Source organism: Schistocerca cancellata, chromosome 11, assembly GCF_023864275.1.
Source record: "Schistocerca cancellata isolate TAMUIC-IGC-003103 chromosome 11, iqSchCanc2.1, whole genome shotgun sequence".
Lineage (NCBI taxonomy): Eukaryota > Metazoa > Arthropoda > Insecta > Orthoptera > Acrididae > Schistocerca > Schistocerca cancellata.
In genome coordinates, this window is record NC_064636.1 from 109,444,361 (window position 1) to 109,452,802 (window position 8,442).

The following is an 8,442-nucleotide window of genomic DNA, read 5'->3' on the forward strand; positions in this document are numbered from 1 at the left end:
GGTCTGTTCCTAAAGACTGGAAAGTAGCACAGGTCAAACCAATATTCAAGAAAGGAAATAGGGGTAACCCACTGAATTACAGACCCGTGTCACTGACCTCAATATGCAGTAACATTTTGCAGTTTATACTGTACTCGAACATTATGAATCACCTTGAAGAAAATGACTTATTGATACATAACCAACACGGATTCAGAAATATCTTTCTCGTGCAACACAGTTAGCTCTTTATTCCCATGAAGTAATGAGTGCTGTCGACAAGGGATTTCAGATCGATTCCATATTCCTAGATTTCCAGAAGGCTTTTGATACCGTTCCTCACAAGCGACTATTAATCAAATTGCTTGCATATGGAGTATCGTCTCAGTTTGTATTCGTGATTTCCTCTCAGAGAGGACACAGTCCGTAATTATAGACGGTAAATCATCGAGTAGAACAGAGTTGACATCTGGTGTTCCGCAATGTAGTGTCATAGGCCCCCTGCTGTTCCTTATTTACATAAATGATCTACCAGTAGGTGACAATCTGATCAGCTCCCTTAGATTGTTAACAGATGACGCTGTAATTTACGGTCTAGTAAAATCATCAGACGATCAATTCCAATTACAAAATGATCAAGAGAGAATTTATGTATGGTGCGAAAACTGACAATTGGCACTAAACAAAGAAATGTACGAGATCATCCACGTGGGTACTAAAAGAAATCCGATAAGGTTTTGGCATATGATAAATCGCACGAATCTAAGGACTGTCAATGCGACTAAATACCTAGGAATTACAATTACAAGCAACTTAAATTGGAAAGACCATATAGATAATGTTGTGCGGAAGGTGAAACAAAGATTGCAATTTGTTGGCAGAACAATTAGAAGATGCGACAAACCCGCTAAAGAGACAGCCTACATTACACTTGTCCGGCCTCTGCTGGAATACTGCTGCACGGTATGCGATCCTTACCAGGTAGGATTGACGGAGGACATCGAAAAAGTGCAAAGAAGGGCAGCTCGTTTCGTGTTATCGCGCAATAGGGGTGAGAGTGTCACTGATATGACACGCGGGTTGGGGTGGCAGTCACTGAAACAAAGGCGGTTTTCTTTGCGGCGAAATATATTTGTGAAATTTCAATCACCATCTTTCTCTTCCGAATGCGAAAATATTTTGTTGACACCCACCTACGTAGGGAGAAATGAACATCATAATAAAATAAGAGGAATCAGAGCGCGAACAGAACGATTTAGGTGTTCCTTTTTCCCACGCGCCATTCGATAGTGGAATGGTAGAGAATTAGTAGGAAAATGGTTCGATGAACCTGTGCCGGGCACGTAAGTGTGAATTGCAGAGTATCCGTGTAGATGTAGATCTACGTATGGGGATGTAGATATAGACATAACGGTGGATTTGGAGCTTGTAAAGACGTTGCCTAAGTGGACGATTTAATAGCACAGTTTTGTACAACCGCGTGACATATGCAGCCATCAACGGTAATACACGACGCTTTTCCAAAGCACACAGAACTCAATACGTCGCTCTTAACGGAACAAAATGGACAGATGTAACGGTTATTCCTGCAGTGCCACAAGGAAGTGTGATAGGCCTTTGCTGTTTACAAAGCATGTAAATGGTGTAGTAGGATGCTTGATGTAATGTTCATGTCACATCCCTGCCGATGTTTATTACATTTTTGTTGCTGTGTTTTAATGCACGGTATAGGAAGATTTTGCTCCAAGAACCGAGTCTTTCATCACCTACATTTACTGCATGAATATTAATAAACAGCTCCAGCGGTGCTGATGACGTTACTTGCAGCGAGAACAAGTTAATAAGAATTTCAAAATCACTCATTCTTCAGGAATTGCTAAGTACAAATTTTAGTTGCTGTCAGGGCTTATTAATGGAATTGACGGACCGAAGGGTAAGCGCCAACCTCTTAAGAGAGTCTAGGCGCTCAGTCCGGAACCGCGCGACAGGTTCGAATCCTGCCTCGGGCATGGATGTGTGTGATGTCCTTAGGTTAGTTAGGTTTAATTAGTTCTAAGTTCTGGGGGACTGATGACCTAAGATGTTAAGTCCCATAGTGCTCAGAGCCAGAGCCTCTTAAGAGAGCTGACGATTACAAAAAGAGACATAATGTCTGATGGGATAACCGCAGTTCCAAAGAAACTGGTGTAGGCATGCGTATTCAAATATAGACATATGTAAACAGGTAGAATACGGGGCAGCGGTCGGCATCTCGTATGTAAGACAACAAGAGACGCGCGGTTGCTATGATGTTATAGTCGGCGCACGAGCGGTGGGATGCACCACCTCCGAGGTAGCGATGTAGAGGGGAGTTTTCCGTACAAACATTTCACGAGTGTACCGTGAATATGAGGAATCCGGTAAAACATCAAATTTAAATATCTTCTACATTTCGCGGCCCCGTCAGCAACTGCGTAAGTATTAATTTTAATTTTAATAAATAACAGCTTCAGTTGCACAGTTTGCCTAGAATTTACCTAGGTTTCAGTGTATTAATTTATGGATTTGTAGTTTAGCTTGACGATGTCCACTGTGTAAAGACGGTAGTTACTGTTATTCTGAAGAAGGTTGGGTTACCCCTACTGAAACGCACGTAAATTCAAGGCAAACGGTGCAACTGAATCTGTTAGTTATTAAAATTAAAATTAAAACATCAAATCTCTGACTTCGCTGCGGCCAGTGAGAGATCCTACGAGAACGGAACCAACGTCGACTAAAGAGAATCATTCAACGTGACAGAATTCCAAAACTTCCGAAAATTGCTGCAGATACCAATACTGGGGCATCAACAAGTGTCAGTGTGCGAACCGTTCAACCAAACATCATCGATATGGGGTTTCGGCGCCAAAGACAGAATCGTGTGCCTTTGATGACTGCCACAAGACGTACATGGGGACGCACAGTGCTGCTACGTGTGATTTACGTATGAAAGACCGGTGCGTCCTCGCCACATTTCTCGTAATTGATTTTTAGTCGACTTTCTTACCTCGCGTCTCGTAAGAGTTGCCCCAGTCGGTTTCTCGTCCACTTGTCCCGCGCTTTAGCGCTCGAACCGTAAACAGTCCATAATCATGTGACTATTCTGTAGGATTAAATGCTAAGCATGACAAGCATCTTAAATGTTAGCATGGCGACTAATTTTGTTTTATTTCACCAATCCCAAAGTTAAAAAGATGATATCTAAAGCCAGTCTGTCGTTAACATCCATAACAAGATTCCTGCTCATTAAGCATTAGGTCCCGAGCATCGCTAACGTGTAAAAAATGCTTCAACTATCCTAGAATCAGCGTGAGATCGTACAGACAAATGAAACAATTTACTCTGCTTTTATGTGGAGATGCACTTCTCACTCTAGTTCGCGTGTTGCCGCTTTGGAGACCGATCGTAGACCAGTCGTCAGCTGTCTTAAGAGTTTGGCGCCTACCCCTCGGTCCATCAGTGCCATCAACAAGCACTGGCAGCTAGTAAAATTTGTAAGTAGCATTTCCTAAAGAATTGAATGATACTGAAATTATTATTATTAAGATGTTTTCGCTACAAGTAATGTCACCAGCACCGCTGTAGCTGTGTATTAATATTTAAGCAGTAAATATAAAAAGACTCACATCTTGGAGCAAAATCTTCCTATACCGTGCATTGAAACACAGCAAAAAATGTAATAAACGCCGGCCAGGATGTGACATAAACGCCACGCGAAGCGTCCTACTACACAGTTTACATACTGTCTAAATAAAAGGCCTCTGACACTTCCTTGGAGCACTGCAGAAATAAGCGTTACATTTCGATTTTGTTTAGTTAAGAGCGACGTGTTGAGTTCTGTTCGTAAGGAAATCTTGTAGCCAGTGGCAAATCTAATGCGATACCCGCTAAGCTCGAATTTATCACTAAACGGCAGTGCGGGGCGGTGTCAAATGACTTCTGGCAGTCAACAAACATGGCATGAAGCTGAGGGCCGATGTGTTGTGGGGGAACAGCGCGAGCTGAGTTTCGCAAACTCCCTGTTTGTGGAAACCGTCTGCCATTTATAGAAGATGTTTTCGTTACCCAAGAACGTCAAGGTCCATGTCCGGTGAACTTGTCCCATACATTTTCAGCAGATCGACATAAATGATAGTTGTTGTTGTTGTTGTTGTGGTCTTCAGTCCTGAGACTGGTTTGATGCAGCTCTCCATGCTACTATATCCTGTGAAAGCTTCTTCATCTCCCAGCACCTACTGCAGCCTACATCCTTCTGAATCTGATTAGTGTATTCATCTCTTGGTTTCCCTCTACGATTTTTACCCTCCACGCTGCCCTCCAATACTAAACTAGTGATCCCTCCGGACTTTTCTTTTGTTTCCTTTACTGCTTGCTCAATCCACAGATTGAATAACCTTGGGGATAGGCTACAACCCTGACTCACTCCCTTCCCAACCACTGCTTCTCTTTCATACCCCTCGACTCTTATAACTGCCACCTGGTTTCTGTACAGATTGTAAATAGCCTTTCGCTCCCTGTATTTTACCCCTGCCACCTTCAGAATTTGAAAGAGAGTATTCCAATCAACATTGTCAAAAGCTTTCTCTAAGTCTACAAATGCTAGAAATGTAGGTTTGCCTTTCCTTAATCTTTTTCTAAGATAAGTCGTAGGGTCAGTATTGCCTCACGTGTTCCAACATTTCTACGGAATCCAAACTGATCTCCCCCCAGGTCGGCTTCTATCAGTTTTTCCATTCGTCTGTAAAGAATTCGAGTTAGTATTTTGCAGCTGTGACTTATTAAACCGATAGTTCGGTAATCTTCACATCTGTCAACACCTGCTTTATTTGGGGTTGGAATTATTATATTCTTCTTGAAGTCTGAGGGTATCTCGCCTGTCTCATACATCTTGCTCACCAGATGGTAGAGTTTTGTCAGGACTGGCTCTCCCAAGGCCGTCAGTAGTTCTAATGGAATGTTGTCTACTCTGGGGTCCTTGTTTCGACTCAGGTCTTTCAGTGCTCTGTCAAACTCTTCACGCAGTATCACATCTTCCATTTCATCTTCATCTACATCCGCTTCCATTTCCATAATATTGTCCTCAAGTACATCGCCCTTGTATAGACCCTCTGTATACTTCTTCCACCTTTCTGATTTCCCTTCTTTGCTTAGAACTGGGTTTCCATCAAAGTTCTTGATATTCATGCAAGTGGTTCTCCGTTCTGTAAAGGTCTCTTTAATTTTCCTATGGGCAGCATCTATCTTCCGCCATGTGATATAAGCCTCTACATCCTTATATTTGTTCTCTAGCCATTCCTGCTTAGCCATTTTGCACTTCCTGTCGATATCATATTTGAGACGTTTGTATTTCTTTTTGCCTGCTTCACTTACTGCATTTTTATATTTTCTCCTTTCAATTGTCAAATTCAATATTTCTTCTGTTACCCAAGGGAGTCTACTAGCCCTCGTCTTTTTACCTATTTGATCCTCTGCTGCCTTCACTATGTCATCCCTCAAAGCTACCCACTCTTCTTCTACTGTATTTCTTTCCTCCATTCCTGTCAGTTGTTCCCTTATGCTCTCCCTGAAACTCTGTACAACCTCTGGTTCTTTCAGTTTATCCAGGTCCCATCTCCTTAAATTTCCACCTTTTTGCATTTTCTTCAGTTTTAATCTACATTTCATAACCAATAGATTGTAATCAGAGTCCACATCTGCCCCTGGAAATGTCTTACAATTTAAAACCTGGTTCCTAAATCTCTGTCTTACCATTATATGATTTGTCTGATACCTTTTAGTATCTCCAAAGTTCTTCCATGTACACAACCTTCTTTCATGATTCTTGGACCAAGTGTTAGCTATGATTAAGTTATGCTCTGCACAAAATTCTACCAGATGGCTTCCTGTTTCATTTCTTAGCCCCAATCCATATTCACCTACTATGTTTCCTTCTCTTTCTTTTCCTACTGTCGAATTCGTCACCCGTGACTATTAAATTTTCGTCTTCCTTCACTATCTGAATAATTTCTTTTATCTCCTCATACATTTCATCAATTTCTTCGTCGTCTGCAGAGCTAGTTGGCATATAAACTTGTACTACTATAGTAGACGTGGTCTTCGTGTCTATCTTTGCCACAATAATGCGTTCACTATGCTGTTTGTAGTAGGTTACCCACATTCCAATTTTGCTTTTCATTATTAAACCTACTCCTGCATTACCCCTATTTGAGTTATATATATAAAAGTGTTAAAGATTAACGTTTCTATTATTTACCCCATTCCCTTAAATGGCACAAAATGTACACTCCTGGAAATGGAAAAAAGAACACATTGACACCGGTGTGTCAGACCCACCATACTTGCTCCGGACACTGCGAGAGGGCTGTACAAGCAATGATCACACGCACGGCACAGCGGACACACCAGGAACCGCGGTGTTGGCCGTCGAATGGCGCTAGCTGCGCAGCATTTGTGCACCGCCGCCGTCAGTGTCAGCCAGTTTGCCGTGGCATACGGAGCTCCATCGCAGTCTTTATCACTGGTAGCATGCCGCGACAGCGTGGACGTGAACCGTATGTGCAGTTGACGGACTTTGAGCGAGGGCGTATAGTGGGCATGCGGGAGGCCGGGTGGACGTACCGCCGAATTCCTCAACACGTGGGGCGTGAGGTCTCCACAGTACATCGATGTTGTCGCCAGTGGTCGGTGGAAGGTGCACGTGCCCGTCGACGTGGGACTGGACCGCAGCGACGCACGGATACACGCCAAGACCGTAGGATCCTACGCAGTGCCGTAGGGGACCGCACCGCCACTTCCCAGCAAATTAGGGACACTGTTGCTCCTGGGGTATCGGCGAGGACCATTCGCAACCGTCTCCATGAAGCTGGGCTACGGTCCCGCACACCGTTAGGCCGTCTTCCGCTCACGCCCCAACATCGTGCAGCCCGCCTCCAGTGGTGTCGCGACAGGCGTGAATGGAGGGACGAATGGAGACGTGTCGTCTTCAGCGATGAGAGTCGCTTCTGCCTTGGTGCCAATGATGGTCGTATGCGTGTTTGGCGCCGTGCAGGCGAGCGCCACAATCATGACTGCATACGACCGAGGCACACAGGGCCAACACCCGGCATCATGGTGTGGGGAGCGATCTCCTACACTGGCCGTACACCACTGGTGATCGTCGAGGGGACACTGAATAGTGCACGGTACATCCAAACCGTCATCGAACCCATCGTTCTACCATTCCTAGACCGGCAAGGGAACTTGCTGTTCCAACAGGACAATGCACGTCCGCATGTATCCCGTGCCACCCAACGTGCTCTAGAAGGTGTAAGTCAACTACCCTGGCCAGCAAGATCTCCGGATCTGTCCCCCATTGAGCATGTTTGGGACTGGATGAAGCGTCGTCTCACGCGGTCTGCACGTCCAGCACGAACGCTGGTCCAACTGAGGCGCCAGGTGGAAATGGCATGGCAAGCCGTTCCACAGGACTACATCCAGCATCTCTACGATCGTCTCCATGGGAGAATAGCAGCCTGCATTGCTGCGAAAGGTGGATATACACTGTACTAGTGCCGACATTGTGCATGCTCTGTTGCCTGTGTCTATGTGCCTGTGGTTCTGTCAGTGTGATCATGTGATGTATCTGAGCCCAGGAATGTGTCAATAAAGTTTCCCCTTCCTGGGACAATGAATTCACGGTGTTCTTATTTCAATTTCCAGGAGTGTATATTCTATAATTATAGATTTGTTTATTCCTATTCATGTATTCATCTACGGTGTGTGCGCGTGTATATATATATATATATATATATATATATATATATATATATATTAAAAGTCTTGTTTCATATGTGCATTTCTTGTGCACTAACTACCTAACCAAAAGAAAGCAAAAGTGAAGGATTATCTGTCGCTTCAATACAACAAAATCTGGCTTTATAGTATGCCAATGTTTGGTCTGCTTGATACCATCTGAGAACTTATGAAAGCCCTTCATGTCTTCCTTTTAATTTTAGGCACATTATTTACATCCCTTCAATTTGATTCAGCGGCCGGCACTCGTGCCTTACATTTCCATCAACAGAGAGGCCGTCAACGTATGAAGATCAGCAACAATTTTAACTGTCTGGTTGGGTAATGTCTCAGTGTTGAGAGACTACACAGGAATTCGAAATATCTATGTCTCACTGTGTGGAAAGATGGTCGCAGACAACGACAGTAGGATTGCAGTGAGATGTTGAGGCAGAAGCCGATGGAGGTTTTCGTCTTGATCTTGCGTTTTTATTCAAAATTGACGCAGCAGACATACTGTGAGTGTGAATATCCGTAATTCCGTTCCCATTTGTAAAAAATATTTAACCTAGAGCTGTTTTGAGGGCACTATTTCTTGTTAAATGCCACCTTAGGTGCTCTGTTGTCTGATCCTGACCATCTGAAAACTAGTGAGCTGGGGTGACTTGTAGGATA